The following is a 14,302-nucleotide window of genomic DNA, read 5'->3' on the forward strand; positions in this document are numbered from 1 at the left end:
TTTTTCAGTGAACAAAATGTTATGCATTTTGCCCATTTTCCAGTTGAGTGGTTGTTTTTTTACTTCCAGAAGTTGCTGTTATATTAAAAAAGATACGCCCTCTCTCACCAGAGCAGGAGGGAGGAGAGCTGCCCATCAGCGGAAGTGTTGGCAAGGATGCAGTAGGGCCAAGGGCTGGAGGGGCAGATGTTGCTAGTAAGAACAGCCTTGTTAATACCACTGCCCATGTGTCAAAGCTAAGCTCAGATCTGACCTTCGCCAAGAAGCTTTCCCGGGTCTGCCCTGTTAGAATTCTCCCCGCCTATCACCAGGGCCCAGCTCCGTGGGCATCAGAGTCTGCCTTATGTTGTTGAGTGGTCATAAGGTGGAAGAGAAAGAGTGTTGGTGGGAGGAGGGGAGCTATGTAATCTACACCCCACCTTAGTCATGTCCCTCCCCAGTCTGGGCTTCTGTGTGCACATCTGGATGATGGAAGAATTAGACCAGATTATTGGCTGGCAGAACACCTGGGAGCCTTTTAACACTACACCTGCCTGGTCCCCACCTCAGACTCGACAGGCTCAGAAGGAGGAGCAGCCTGTGTATTTTGAAGATTTTATTTATTTATTTGACAGAGAGAGAGAGAACCCAGCAGGAGGAGCAGAAGACAGAGACAGAGGGAGAAGCAGACTCCCTGCTGAGCGGGGTGCCCGCCGAGGGTCTCGATCCCAGGACCCTGGGATCATGACCTGAGCCAAAGGCAAACGCTTAACTGACTGAGTCACCAAGGTGCCCCAGCCTGTGTATTTTGATGTGTGTCCTTTGGTTGAGACCAACTGGCGAAAATGATGACCGTCAGGGTCCCTCTGCATCCAGATGCTTGGCCAGGGCATGTCTCCGGTTTGAGCCCAAAACTCCCTGGAGCTTGCTTCTTCTTCCCAGAGGTGGGCATATTCCTCATCAACACGTAGTAGGCACTCAGGAAATGTCGGTGGAATGCAACAAATGAAGTTATCTTCTTAAGTCTCATTTTCTTATTCCTGCTGCCTCTGAAAATACATTGGTAGGAGAGAACAATACTGTAACCTCTAAACTGTGTGGATTTGATCCATTTATAAAACAAAGTTAATCTAACCCGAGTTAATCACCCTGAAACTATTAGCCATTTGGAATCTCTCTCCAATGGGATGAGAGGTCATGTATTTGCAACCTGTGGGTTTTATGAATAATTGTTTCCTCTCCCATGCTGAGTTTGTGTTTTCTTGATGAAAAATCCATGAAATTTTTTTTTCCCCACCTGATCCGAGGCTACTCCACATCTGGGGACATCTCAGGGCCGGCTTTAATAACTCTGGCTTCTCTGACCTTTACATCTCTGCTTTCATACTTGTGCCCCTACTAGAAAAATCCAGTAGAAAAATCCAGAGTGTGTGTCCAGCCAATGGCCTCTGGGGGAGCCTGGCCTGTGGGCTCACTGCATTTTCTCATGCTTTCACATTTTAAATGCTCCTAAACAAACAGCCGGCACCACTGGTCATTAGAGGGCCGAGGACACAGAGCAAGTACGCCAGCCCAATTACTGAGGCGTGTCCAGCAGGCTTTCCTCTGCAGGTCAGGGCCCATGGCACTTCAAGTGTAATTGGTGCTCTGGCAGCCTGAGAATTTGTTTCAGGCTTAATTGGCCTGAGGCTGGTACATGGACCCCAGCTTCGTCCCCTAAAGCGATGCACGTGGCACTGTATTCAGGGAGGCGGTGAAGAGCTTCAGCAAGGCCCTTCGCGTGCGGAATAAAGCCTCCGTGCTTGCCACACCGGCGGCAGGTGGCAGAGACAGCCTGCTCCCCACGCAGCTCACCCCAGGCTTGCTGGGGACCATGGCGGGCGGTGTAAATGAGATGACAAAGAGCACATTTCTTTTCAATTCTCAATTCCAGCCAAATGCTTTCCTGTGTGATGTTTTCCTCCCATAAATCAGCCTGGAGAATAAAGAATGTGTACAAACAAACCTCTCTTACCAGTCAGCCTTTATTTGTGCTGCTTTATCGTACAATAAAGAGCTGCGTTTTTCCCACCCCATGGCCCATGAGTGGGTGTAAGGAGCGCCGGATGGGAAAACAGATGACAGGCTGGAACCCTGGCTCTGCCCTGGTGTACCATGTGACTTCTAGCCTTAGTTTACCCACGGGTAAAATGGGAATAATACTACCTATCCTGTCTATGTCACTGGTAATTATATAAATGGAGTGGGAGCAATCTTTGCAAAGTACCAAGTCATCCAAATGCATAGTGTTATTAATTTTGCTATTTGAACTGGGTGTTTTCTTTCCTTTAGATCTCCTGTGGTGGGCTATTTTTCATCTGTCACAGAAAGTTTCATCAGAGCCTATGTCTCTGGAAGCAGAAGTGAAGCCCACCTTGCTCATCTGTCACCATTTGTCGCATCTCCTAAAGAAGATCTCTCTGCAGATCATGTGCCAATTTGTTGGGGGCAACTATCCATCAAGGTGGAACCTCGATTATCCATCTTCAGACTGGCAGGTGCTGCCGACAGAAGGCAGACACTTCCCGGAGGGGTAAGAAATGACAAAAACAGCCCCTCTGAGAGGTAGCCACAGCATGCTGTGGTTCGTGATGCATGCATTCGGGGAAGAAATTCCAAAGAGCCGAGGTGTGTCTCAGACTATTGCCCCCCAACACCCCAACCTTGTTCCGTGTATCTCTTGCCCAAATCTTAACACCCAAGAAGGAAGCCATGACCTCAGGAGACTCTGGTCCTCCCTCCAGATATCTTAAATGTCGACATTATAATTGCTATTCAGTTCACAGAATTGATGGAGAGCTCAGGTGAGGCTTTTGTGACCACTCAGACTTCAAGGAATAAGATGTTCCTTGTGTAGTGAATATTTGAGTGTGCACTCTGCTCTGGAAGGACAATGGTGAACAAGCCAGACAGAGCCTTTCTTCCAGGGATCCAGTAGTCCAGAGGGAGGACAAGATGACAGGTAACAGGCAATCACTGCATAATGTGACATGGAGATGAACAGGGAGTCTTAGGAACATTGGAGGAAGCAACTAATCCAGACGGGGACATTCAGGGAAGCTGATGAAATGTTAACCAGGGCTGGGTGGCAAGGCTGTGGAGGTAGGTGAGGGTTCAAGGCAAAGGACGAGCAGGTGTAAGGCCCAAAGTGAAGGCAAAGTGTGCTGCATTAAGCAGTGCTTCCCAAACTGTGGTCTGGACCAGCACCATGAGCATCACCTAGGAACTTGTTAGAAATACAAATTGGGGGGGCCTTGTGGCAAGCCTACAGAATCTAAAACCCTGTGGGCAGGGCCCAGGAGTCTGTGTAAATAAGCCCTTGGATGATTCTGATGCACATCGTACTCTGAGAACCAATGTGTTAGAAGAATAGGAAAGCATTTAGCCTGGAGGTCAGCCCAACTGAGCATCCTTCTTTCTAGAAGAAACATTACCACTATCTTTGCCACTGTGATGGGGCTCCTCCTTGCACCCCACACTCCCATAGAGTCTCAAGCTGCTGCCCTTCCCTGCCATGGTTAACCTATGGCCTTTTATTCTCCGCTCTTGATGGGGTGGTACTCAACCTTCTCACCTCCACATTCCTCGTACCCCAAAGAACTGCAGAGGGAAATAGACACATCCACAATTATATTCAGAGATTTCATCAGCCCTCTCTCAATAACTGAAAGGAAAAGAGAAAAAGAAAGTCAATATGGATATAAAAGACTCAACCTAACTGGCATTTGTAGAACATTCTACCTCAAAATAGAAAAATACACACTCTTTTCAAGTATGCATGGAAAATTACCAAGATAGATTATATTTTGGTTATGAATAGTCTCAATAAATGTAAAAGGATTCAAGACACACAAAGTATTTCTATGACCACAGTGGAATTAAGTTAGAAATCAATTACAGAAAGATATCTGGAAAATGCCCAAATTATGAAAACTAAATAATACACATCTACATATCATATGGTCAAAGAAAAGATCAAAAGGGTAATTAGAAAATATTTTGAACTGAATGAGAAAGAAAACACAATGTATCAAAATTTGTGGAATGCAGCTAACACAGTATAAATAGGGATATTTTTAGCACTAAACACCATATACAAAAAGAAGAAAGCCTAAATTAAATGAGCTCTGTTTCCAACTTAAGAAAAGGAAAGCAACCAACCAAAAATAAGCAAAAGGAATAAAATAATAAAGATCAGAATGGGAATAAATGAAGTAGGAAACAAATAATAAAGACAATGAAACCAAAATGTAGTTCTTTAAGAACATCAGTAAAATCAATAAACCTTTAGTTAGACTAATCAGGAAGAGAGAGAAAGACACACACACACGCACACACACACACACACCCCCAATATCAGGAATGAGAGAGAGGACTTTATCACATACCTGTGATTCTATAGATATCACAACAAAAATTATGGTACACCATGAAAAATTTATGCCAACAAATGTAACATCTTGGACGAAAAAACAAATTCCATGCAAGATGAAAGCTATTAAAGCTCACTCAAGAAGAAATAGGTGAATGGATAAAGAAGATGTGGTGTATATATACAATGGAATATTACTCAGCCATCAAAAAAATGAAATCTTACCATTTGCAACAACATGGATGGAACTAGAGGGTAGTATGCTAAGCAAAATAAGTCAATCAGAGAAAGACAATTATATGATCTCAATCATATGTGGGATTTAAGAAATAAAACAGAGGATCATAGGAGAAGGGAGGGAAAAATAAAAAAAGGTGAAATCAGAGGGGGAGAAAAACCATAAGAGACTCCTAACTATTGGAAACAAACAGGGTTGCTGGAGGGGAGGTGGGTGGGGGGGTGGAGTAACTGGGTGATGGGCATTAAGGAGGGCACATGATGTAATGAGTACTGGGTGTTATATGCAACTGGTGAATCCCTAAATTCTACCTCTGAAATTAAAAATACACCATATATATTAATTGAATAATTAATAAAATAATAAAACTGATATAATACACTATATATTAATTAATTGAATTTCAATAAAATAAAAATAAATAAAATAAAATTTCTTAAAAAAGGAGAAATAAGTAGCCTGAATAACCCTATAGCTTTAAATTGAGTTTATTTAAATTTTAAATTAACCTAAAACCTTCCCTTAAAAAACAAGCAAACAAACAAACAAATAATAAAACTCTAGACCCAGATGGCTTCATAGGTGAATTATACCCAAACATTTAAGGAACAAATGATATCAATTCTACCCAAACTCTTTCAGACAATAGAAGAGGAAGGAATATTTCCCATATCGTTCTAGACTGGGATTATTTCGATACTGAATCTAGACAAAGACATTGCAGTGAAACTACAGACCAATACCCCTCATGAACACATATGTAAAAATTCTTAACAAAATTTTAGCATATAGAATTAAACAATGTATCAAAAGAACCATGCATCATAACAAGTGGGGCTTATACTAGGAGTACAAGATTGGTTTACCATTTGAAAATCAATCAGTTTAATTCATATAAACAAACTAAAAAAAAAAAAAAAAGCACAGGTATATAATCTTCTCAATAGATGAAAAAAAATTTGACAAAGTCCAGTATTTATTCTTCATAAAAGATATAAGCAAACTCGGAAGAGAAAGGCATCTATAGAAAACATAAAGTTAACATCATACTAAATGGTGGCTGACTGATTGGTTTGTGCTTAACATCTGGACAAGGCAAAGATGTCTCCTTTCATCACAACTATTCAATACTGGGAGATCCTAGCCAGTGCAATAATGCAAGAAAAAGCTATCCAGATTAGACATAAAGAAGTTGAACTCTATTTACAGCCAGCATGATTGTCTGCAAAAGACATCTACCCAAACAAAAACCTACAAGAATAAGTGAGTATAGTAAGGTTGCAGGAGGCAACATCAATATAAAAAGTCAATTATATTTTTAATTACTAGAAGCAAACAATTGAGAATTAAAACAAAAATACCATTTATGATGACATCAAAAATATGAAACTTAGGGATTAATCTAACAAAGAGATGTGCAAGACATGTGAAATCCTAAAGAAATCCTAAATAAATGGAAAGAGATATTTTGTTAAAAGATAAGAAAATTCAATATTGTTAAAATGTCAATTATCCCCAAATTAAAATATGGATTCAATATGATGTGGAATACACATACAATAGATTATTATGCAGCCTTAGAAAGGAAGGGAATTCTGACACCTCTTACAATGTGGATGAGCCTCAAGGACATTATGCCAAATGGAATAAGCCAGTCATTAAAGGACAAATGCTGTGTGATTCCATTTACATGAGGTCCCTAGAATGGGAACAGATTAAAGTGGAACGGTGGTTGCCAGGATCTGGGGGAGGTGGAAAATGGGAAGTTACTATTGAATAGATACAGCAATTCAGTTTTATAAGATGAAAAAGTTCTGGATATGCATCGAGGTGATATTTGCACAACACTGTGAATGTACATAATCCCACTAAACAGTAAACATAAAAATGGTTAAAATAGTAAACTTAATGTGAGATCAGAATTTTTAAAAATGGCACAAGAAAACTTTTGGAGGTGATACGTATGTTCATTATCTTGATTATGGTGATGGTTTCACGGGTGTATACAAATGTCATAACATCAGATTTTACACTTTAAACATGGACAATTTGTTTTATGTCAATTATACCTTGATAAAGCTGTTTAGAACATTTAACCAAGGGAATTGAATGGTATAAAGACTGGGATTCTTGTGAAGTCTGCCTGGATGCTTTTTAAGTGTTTGAATATGTTATCTTTTTTAAAAAATTAATTCATTAACTTTTTTTGGGGAGAGAGAGAATGTATTGGGGGGTAGAGGCAGAGAGAGAGGGAAAGAGAATCTCAAGCAGACTCCCTTCTGAGCACAGAGCCTGATTCAAGGCTTGATCTTAAGACCCTGAGATCATGACCTGAGCTGAAATCAAGAATCGGATGCTTAATCTACTGAGCAACCCAGGCGCCCCGGAAACATTATCTTAAAGTTCACCTAGAAGAGTAAAGAGATAGGCATAACCCTTCCTACCTTGTTTCTACTGCCTTGTATTCCTGTCTTCCCCTTTCCTACAAAAATAAGCCCAACACCTTTATCAAGGAGCATATTAGACATTCATTTGTTTGTCTTTCTCCTACATTTGAGATCCTGCCACAGGCCATGCACCAATCATGTCAGGTGGTGGAAGAGCACCCAGTCTGGGGCATCTGGTTCCCAGTCTATGGGAGGACAATTGGTAAGCCGTCATGCAAGGGATATACAAGGAAACGGGGAGAACTTTCAGGCCATGTACGACTGTTTGTGGTGATATTTTAGTTGAAGCTTGAGACATGTATACACGTTAAAGGGTAAGAGGTGAGGGAAGGGCTTTCCAGAGACATGGACGTAAGCATGAAGGTGGGACAACACAAAGGGGTTTGTGGAGAGGCTCTCTGTTGCTTTTCTCGGGTTGCATGACAAAGTGCCACACGTGGATTGGCTTAAACCAGAAATTTAAACTAGAACACAAGCCTCACAGTTCTGGGAGCTAGAAGGCTGAAATCAAGGTATCAGCAAGGTTGTACGCCCTTTGAAGTCTCCAGGGAATGTTCCTTCCTTGCCCAGTCGAGCTTCTGGTGGTTGCCAGAAATCCTTGGTGTTCCTTGGCTTGGGACAGCACAGCTCTGGTTTCTGGCCCCATCTTCACATGACTGTCTTTCCTTGGTATGTATCTTGTGTCTCACCATGGCCTTCTTATAAGGACACCAGTCACTGGATTGGGACCCACTCTAATCCAGTATGACTTCATCTTAACTAATTATATCTACAAAGACCCTATTTCCAAATAAGGTCACATTCTGAGGTTCTGGTAGAAACAGACTTTGGAGGAACATTATTCCACCGAGTCCAGGCTCTGTGAAGGATGCATCAGAAAAATGGGAGTATAGTCAACATAGCTGGAATTTTAATTTAGTGTTAGATCATGCAGATCCATGAACAAAGTTTGGAATATTCTGAAGGCAATGGGTTACCTTTTCATGTTTCTGAACAGGGGACAGAAGGGGTCAGATCATTGCCTTTAGAAAGTATGTGGTATCCACATAGTAGATAATTTCAGAGGAAAGAGACTGCACAAAGCACCCCTAATCTGGGGCTTTATAATTGTCCTCCTTACATGCAAGGAGGCAGAGCCCACAGGTAGGGGCTGGAGCATGACAGGATTATGAGGAAGGGTGCTGGTGGGATACCTGGCTAGATGTGGGAGAGTAAAGGAAAAAAGAATTGAAGGTGAACCCCGGGTTTCCAGCGTGAAAGAAGGAAACTTTTACTGAAGGAATTACAGAACCCTACGAAGGAGTAGTGATGACATTAATCAACAGAGATGGCAGACAGAAGGAGCAGCTAGCTATTTTAGGGCTGTAGCCTCAGGGTGGCAGTCCAATTTGGTTGCAAAAATTGAATCCAACCATGAGTCTTGTGGAACAAATTTAGATAAATAGTTTTGGAAATGTTGGGGACAATGGTACTCCTGAATGCCAGTCATGGCTTTTCTGTGGCACCAAGCCGGGATTCCCTCAAGCAGCTGGAAAGAGGGGGCTGGAGCTCAGGAGAGACACTAAAACTGCAAATGAGTATTTGGGAATCAGTTCTGTAACAGGGATAACTTGGTTCACCTGGGTGGGGACTTGGATGCTTCTGCTCAATGGAGGAAGGAAGCTGTCTCTTCCTATGGTTTCTCTTTCCCTCAAATTTTGTTGGCTGGGGTTAGGCTGCAAACCTATTCCAGAAGCAGTCAGTAGCAAGGGGGGATGGGATTAGCATGACTGTTTTGGACCAGTCATCTGGGGCTGGGGGGATGGGGGCACGGAATAAATATCTGGAAGTCACCCAATCCTCTCAGAGTGTGTAAGTGTTAATGGGGCTTATGGGTCTCCAGGACAAGGGACAGCCTTCTCCACTCTGATCTCAATACACAACCATTTTTAGTATATCTGGTTTGAGGAAGGCTGTCCTACAGATGCCATAAAAGAAGAGTCTTCAGATAAAGGCTGAGCAGGAACCGCCAGAGAGATAGGAGGAGAGCAGGTGCCCAAGGCAGCAGGCCAAGAGGAGTTTTAAGGAGGTGAACATGTTCTCTAAACACTGTTTTAACCTTCCTCCAAAAGGGAGTTTGCTGTTGGCCTCAGGGAATAAACACCCACCTTTTGAAAAGCCCTCTTCTCTTTCCCACGGCCACGCCCTGCCTATGCCCCGTCTGTTCCTCTTCCACAGATCCCACACACCATGAGCTCCCACTCCATGCATCGTCAAGACACGCCTGGTCCATTGCTCACGGACCCCGGTGGCCCAGTTGCAATGCGCAGGCTCATTTGTTTGCTCACCAAGGTGTCTTGTTTGAGAAACCCAGAGGGGGTTCACGTGGGGACAGTGGATCGGTGCATGCGCTTCTAAGAGGTGTGGTGTCTGCTGCCTACAGATACACACACTGCATTGTTGCTAGCTAGAGTTTTCTCCCAGTGAGATGGAGATTAATTACAGGAAGTAAGCAAAGAATCCCATTCATGAGTTTGGGGCCATGCAGTGGTGAAGACAGAGACAAATAAGGAGTGTCTACCCCCGCGGTGCCTGTCAGAGGAGGATTCCAGCAGATGGGCTTTAAATGCATGTACTTCAGAGAATTGATTCTTCCTCCATGGCAGGAAAAGATTTCTAAGGAGGATATCTGGGTACAGAACAAAAATATCCACCATCTGCATTTCAAAATCAAATGGACAATGGCTCAGGGATTGAAAGAGGAGTTTGAATCACTATCTCAGGTTTGGAGGTGGGCTCATCAGTCAAAGCAACAACTGTTACTGATGTGCAGCTTTTATACACTTGGTACTGAAGTATAGTCAAGAGACCTCAACTCCTTTGAATTCTCTGCAGCCCATTAAGCTACTCCCGGTGAGTGGGAACTGGTGACCTTGAAAAGGGAAAACGATGTGGATAATAAAAACCTGCGCTGACCTTGTCAAAGGTGGGATGCTGGGACATTGATGTGAAACTGTCTTTCTGAGAGAGCTTTGTCTCCGACTGTGGATGTGTATCGACAGAGCCTCCTCCTTTCCAAGGCCTGTGTCTCTGAAAATTGTTGGGAATCTGGCATGTGCGGCTCCTGTTCTCTCTGGCTCCTACAGCAAGATGATGGCAGGGCCAAGGGGCTGAGCGCATCTCCTGCTCCCACCCCTGGCCTGGGGCGGAGCTCCAATGAGCCACACAGGCCAAGTCCAGGCCTCTGGTCCTTGGAAAGGCAGATCCAGCAGTCATCTGGGGAGATAGGCTCCTGTAGTAAGAGTCGGTGGGGTCAGGGATAGAATAAGGGTGGGTGTGGAGTGGGTGGGAAAGGGGAACCCACATAGGTTTTAACATAGCTTCTCCCTATTAAATCTTAAATTTTGCATCTGGTTTGTTTGTCACTGTTTCCTCAGACTCAGAATAATAGCTTATTGCATGAACATTCTTGCATCTCTCCCCAGAGTCTTTCTTTCTTTCTTTCTCTTTCTTTCTTTTTTCTTTCTTCTTTCTTTCTTTCTTTCTTCTTTCTTTCTTTCTTTCTTTCTTTCTTTCTTTCTTTCTTTCTTTCTTTCTTTCTTTCTTTCTTTCTCTTTCTTTTTCTTTCTTTCTTTCAAGATTTATTTATTTGAGAGAGAGAGCATGAGTGGGAGGGGCAAGCGGAGAGGGAGAGAAAGAATCTCAAGCAGACTCCATGCTGAGTGCAGAGCCCAACTCAAGGCTTAATCCCACAACCCTGAGATGAAGACCTGAGCCAAAACCAAGAGTTGGACACTCAACCGACTATGCCCCCCCAGGCACCCCTAAAGCCTTTCTGTAGAGTAGTTTTTCTTAAACTTTAGTGCTCATTCATGGGCCTCATTGCTGATCTATTGGATTGGAATCTGCGAGTGGGGTTGGGATGGACTAAAACCTGAACTTCTATAAGCTCCATGCTCTACAAGCTGTTCTGCACTGTATAGGATCTTAAAAGGGCCTTTGCTTCTGGAATTCAAACATAATGAGACACCTGGGAGCCAAGACCTTCACAGAGTCCTGCAAAGCACAGCATCTTGTTCTTGGTTTTGATCTGTCTCATCTGTAAACTAGTCTGTCATTATTTACTCATCAAAACAGACAGGAAGAAGTGAGGCATTAGACAATCTCTCTGTCTTGTACTGTGAATTAGCTCTTGCATATTCTATTTTTGACTACATTTGAAATTAATCAAAGACAGAATGTCCTGTCTGATTATAGAAGCCTTCTTGAATGCAAGCCCTAACATGCAACGTTGACTCCAAACAGGGCTGCGCTTGGGCCAGCTCACACAGACTAATGGACATCATCTACCAGAACATCACTGACTCCAGACTGGCCAGCCACATCTGTTGGGAAGGTACAAAATCTTACTTTTGAATTCAAGGAAATGTGAGAGAATAAAAGGTACCAGAACAAGGCTACACCATCATTGGAGCCAGGGCTCAAAGCTCAACCAGGTGTGTCCGTACAAGATGCCACACTGGGAGGGCCAATGTGACCTTCTGTTCTATACCGTAGAGTCTTCTGGGCACCCCCTCCCCAAGCCTTCTGCCTACAATGGTCTCCTCCTCTGCTCCTACCCACAATTATCTTTTTGTTTATCCTGTTGATCAGCAACATCAGCCAACAAGTATTTCCTGAACATTTATGGGCCTACCCTTGTGCCTGTTACTGAGAAGCCTGCAAAGGCGTTTGAAGGTCTGTCCCCGAAGAAATTAGGGGGGGAAGGGGAGGAGGCTAAAACAAAGCAAAAACTTGTGAATAAATTCATGAACAGCAAAGTGAAAAATTGGCAGCAACCAGAAGTTTCCATTCTCCCGGATCTCCAGGATCTAGGGGTGCTGGAGGCCTCTGAATTAGGTCCTTGCTGCTCTGTGACCCTCCAGGTAGCTGAACCTTCCTCCCGACACTGCAGCCTCTCTGCGTTGCAATGCCTGATCTTGCCCTTCTCCCCTGCTCATGCTTCTGCGGATGCCATAGGGAGGACACCATTGTGGGCTGCTCATCTTTACTGTGCTCGGCAGTTTGCAGCAGATGCCTGACCGCAACAAGCGATGGTGGATAGAAGGTGAGCAGATGGACTTGAACTTGAAGAACGGGCAGGACTCTAGTCAGGGGAGAGCTGAGATTCCATCAGGGGTGCAGCATACACAGAACACCTGAAAAACACTTAACTAAGGGCCCTGGGAAGTCAGCCTCCTGAAGCTGGAAGTGCCAGGAGGGGGAGCAAAGGGGAATGAGGTTGGAGGGGAAAGGGAAATGCAGGTGAGCTTGGACCTGGCTGAGTAGGTCAGAGACTTTGTAATTATGTTCTTCCAAAGAGCCCCTCAGCACTACAGAAGAGTTCCAGGAGCTCTGTAAATAATTTAAATTTAATTTTCCAAATTACATATTTTAAGCAGTAATACAATTACATCGGCACACACAAATTTGGTTTACGCTAAATTTTAACACGTTGTCGACCTTCAGTGGGTTAACTTGTGCTAACCCGATCAATTCTCCAAATAAAACTCTGACCATAGCTGTTTAATTGAAGACTATTCTGAGATTGCAGCATGTGCTATGAAGCTGCAAATGGTGTCAGTTTTACTGATATGAATCAAGATTGTCTCCATTTTATGCAACTTAAATCAAATACAGTAGTAAATTACACGCTGGGGCTGATAGAAGATTGCCGTTTTCTTCCATAAACCCAGATTTCAAATTTTTATGTTCGTCAAAGCAGCCTCATTATTCTCATTGACTGACTTCATTGTATTCACAAATGTTTAATCATTTGGACTTATGAAATAAATTTATATTAATGTCACAGTGTACCTAAGCAGAAAGGAAGACCCTAACATTTTTGAAATCTTATTGGGCTGAAGCTAAGAAGCAATGGGAAACACCCAACCTGCCTTCCAAAACCCAAACTGAGTATCTGGAAAGAAGTGGTGATGTCAAAATTCCTTTGGGGTAAACGATTTCTTTGCTTTGGGAAAGACACCCAACTGAAGCCTTTAATTATGGAAATATAAAGACAAGACCCTTTTCTGAAATAGAGACATTTGAGCTTCCAGCTGAGCTGTAAGAAGCTCCAAACTACAGAGGGAGTGGGGAGGGGAGTTTAGCTGGGGTTGGGGGACACAGGCAAAGACACTTCTGATTGAATTGTGTCTCCCAAAAACGATATGCAGGATTCATAAGCTACAGTAATTCAGAACTGACCTAATTTGGAGATAGAAGGTAATTAAGGTAAGATGAGGTTATTAGGGTGGGCCCTAATCCAGTATGACTCGTGTCCTTATAATAAAGGGAAATATGGACCCAGAGACCGACATGCACATAAGGACAAGGCCACGTGAAGATATTATGTCACCAAAAGCCAAGGAACTCCCAGAAGCTAGGAGGGAGGCCTGGAGCAGATCCTTCTTTAGAGCCTTCTGAGAAAGCATGACCCTGTGACACCTTGACCTGAGACTTCTAGCCTCAGAAATGAGAGAGTAAATTTATGTTTGGCTTGTGGTACTTACTGCCCTGGCCCTGGGACACTAATATAGTAGACTAGGGCTGCTTTCAGGGAAAATGATGGAGGTGTCATGGCGTCTGCTGTTCACCCAATCCTGTACTCCCCCTCCCTCCCAGTAACAGTTGAGCCCCGGTGGCTAAAAACATGGAGCCAGTCAGACCTGAGGGAGAGTTCTGACTAACTTAGCCCAAGGCTCACGCTTCGGGGACCAATTCTGTCACAGACTGGGATTCTACAGGAAGCTCTTCAGAAAAGGAATTCTGATATTATACAGAATTCTTGCGGTAGACCATAGGAAAATTTTGAGCTTCAGGGAGGCCAAACAAACGATGTAATTAAAATTAGGAATTAATTTTACCTGTTTCCTTTTTACTCTTTGCAAGTTGCTGCTGGAAAATTTCGAATTACATACGGGCTTGCAGCGCAGCTGTCAGCGTGTTTCTGTCGGAAATCACTGCCTCAGCGTCGCGATCACAGGTGCTAACACTTTCATTTTATAGGTTAGGACAGCCGGGCTCTGAGAGGTTAATAAATGACTCAAGGTCATGTGGGCAGTAATTGAAGGAGCTGGGATTTGACCCCAGGTCTTTCTGGCTCTACACACTGTACACGTGACTATTTCGTTTTGCTGGCTCCCAAATTTATGGCTCACTGAGTGTATTTTGATTCTCACAAGAGATTAAAGCCCACCCCTGGGCTAA

General features: G+C 43.3%; 1 long non-coding RNA gene across 1 annotated transcript; it reads right to left on the reverse strand.

The window, feature by feature from the left end:
- Positions 1-589: 589 nt before the first annotated feature.
- Positions 590-14,045, reverse strand: LOC118026755. The gene is made up of 3 exons (XR_004683676.1): positions 13,960-14,045; positions 3,593-3,682; positions 590-1,028 (listed from the first exon to the last, which is right to left on the reverse strand). It is a non-coding gene; the product is annotated as an uncharacterized LOC118026755 (long non-coding RNA).
- Positions 14,046-14,302: the final 257 nt, after the last annotated feature.

Source organism: Mirounga leonina, unplaced genomic scaffold, assembly GCF_011800145.1.
Source record: "Mirounga leonina isolate KUSES-001 unplaced genomic scaffold, KU_Mleo_1.0 Mir_114, whole genome shotgun sequence".
In the NCBI taxonomy this organism is placed as follows: Eukaryota; Metazoa; Chordata; class Mammalia; order Carnivora; family Phocidae; genus Mirounga; species Mirounga leonina.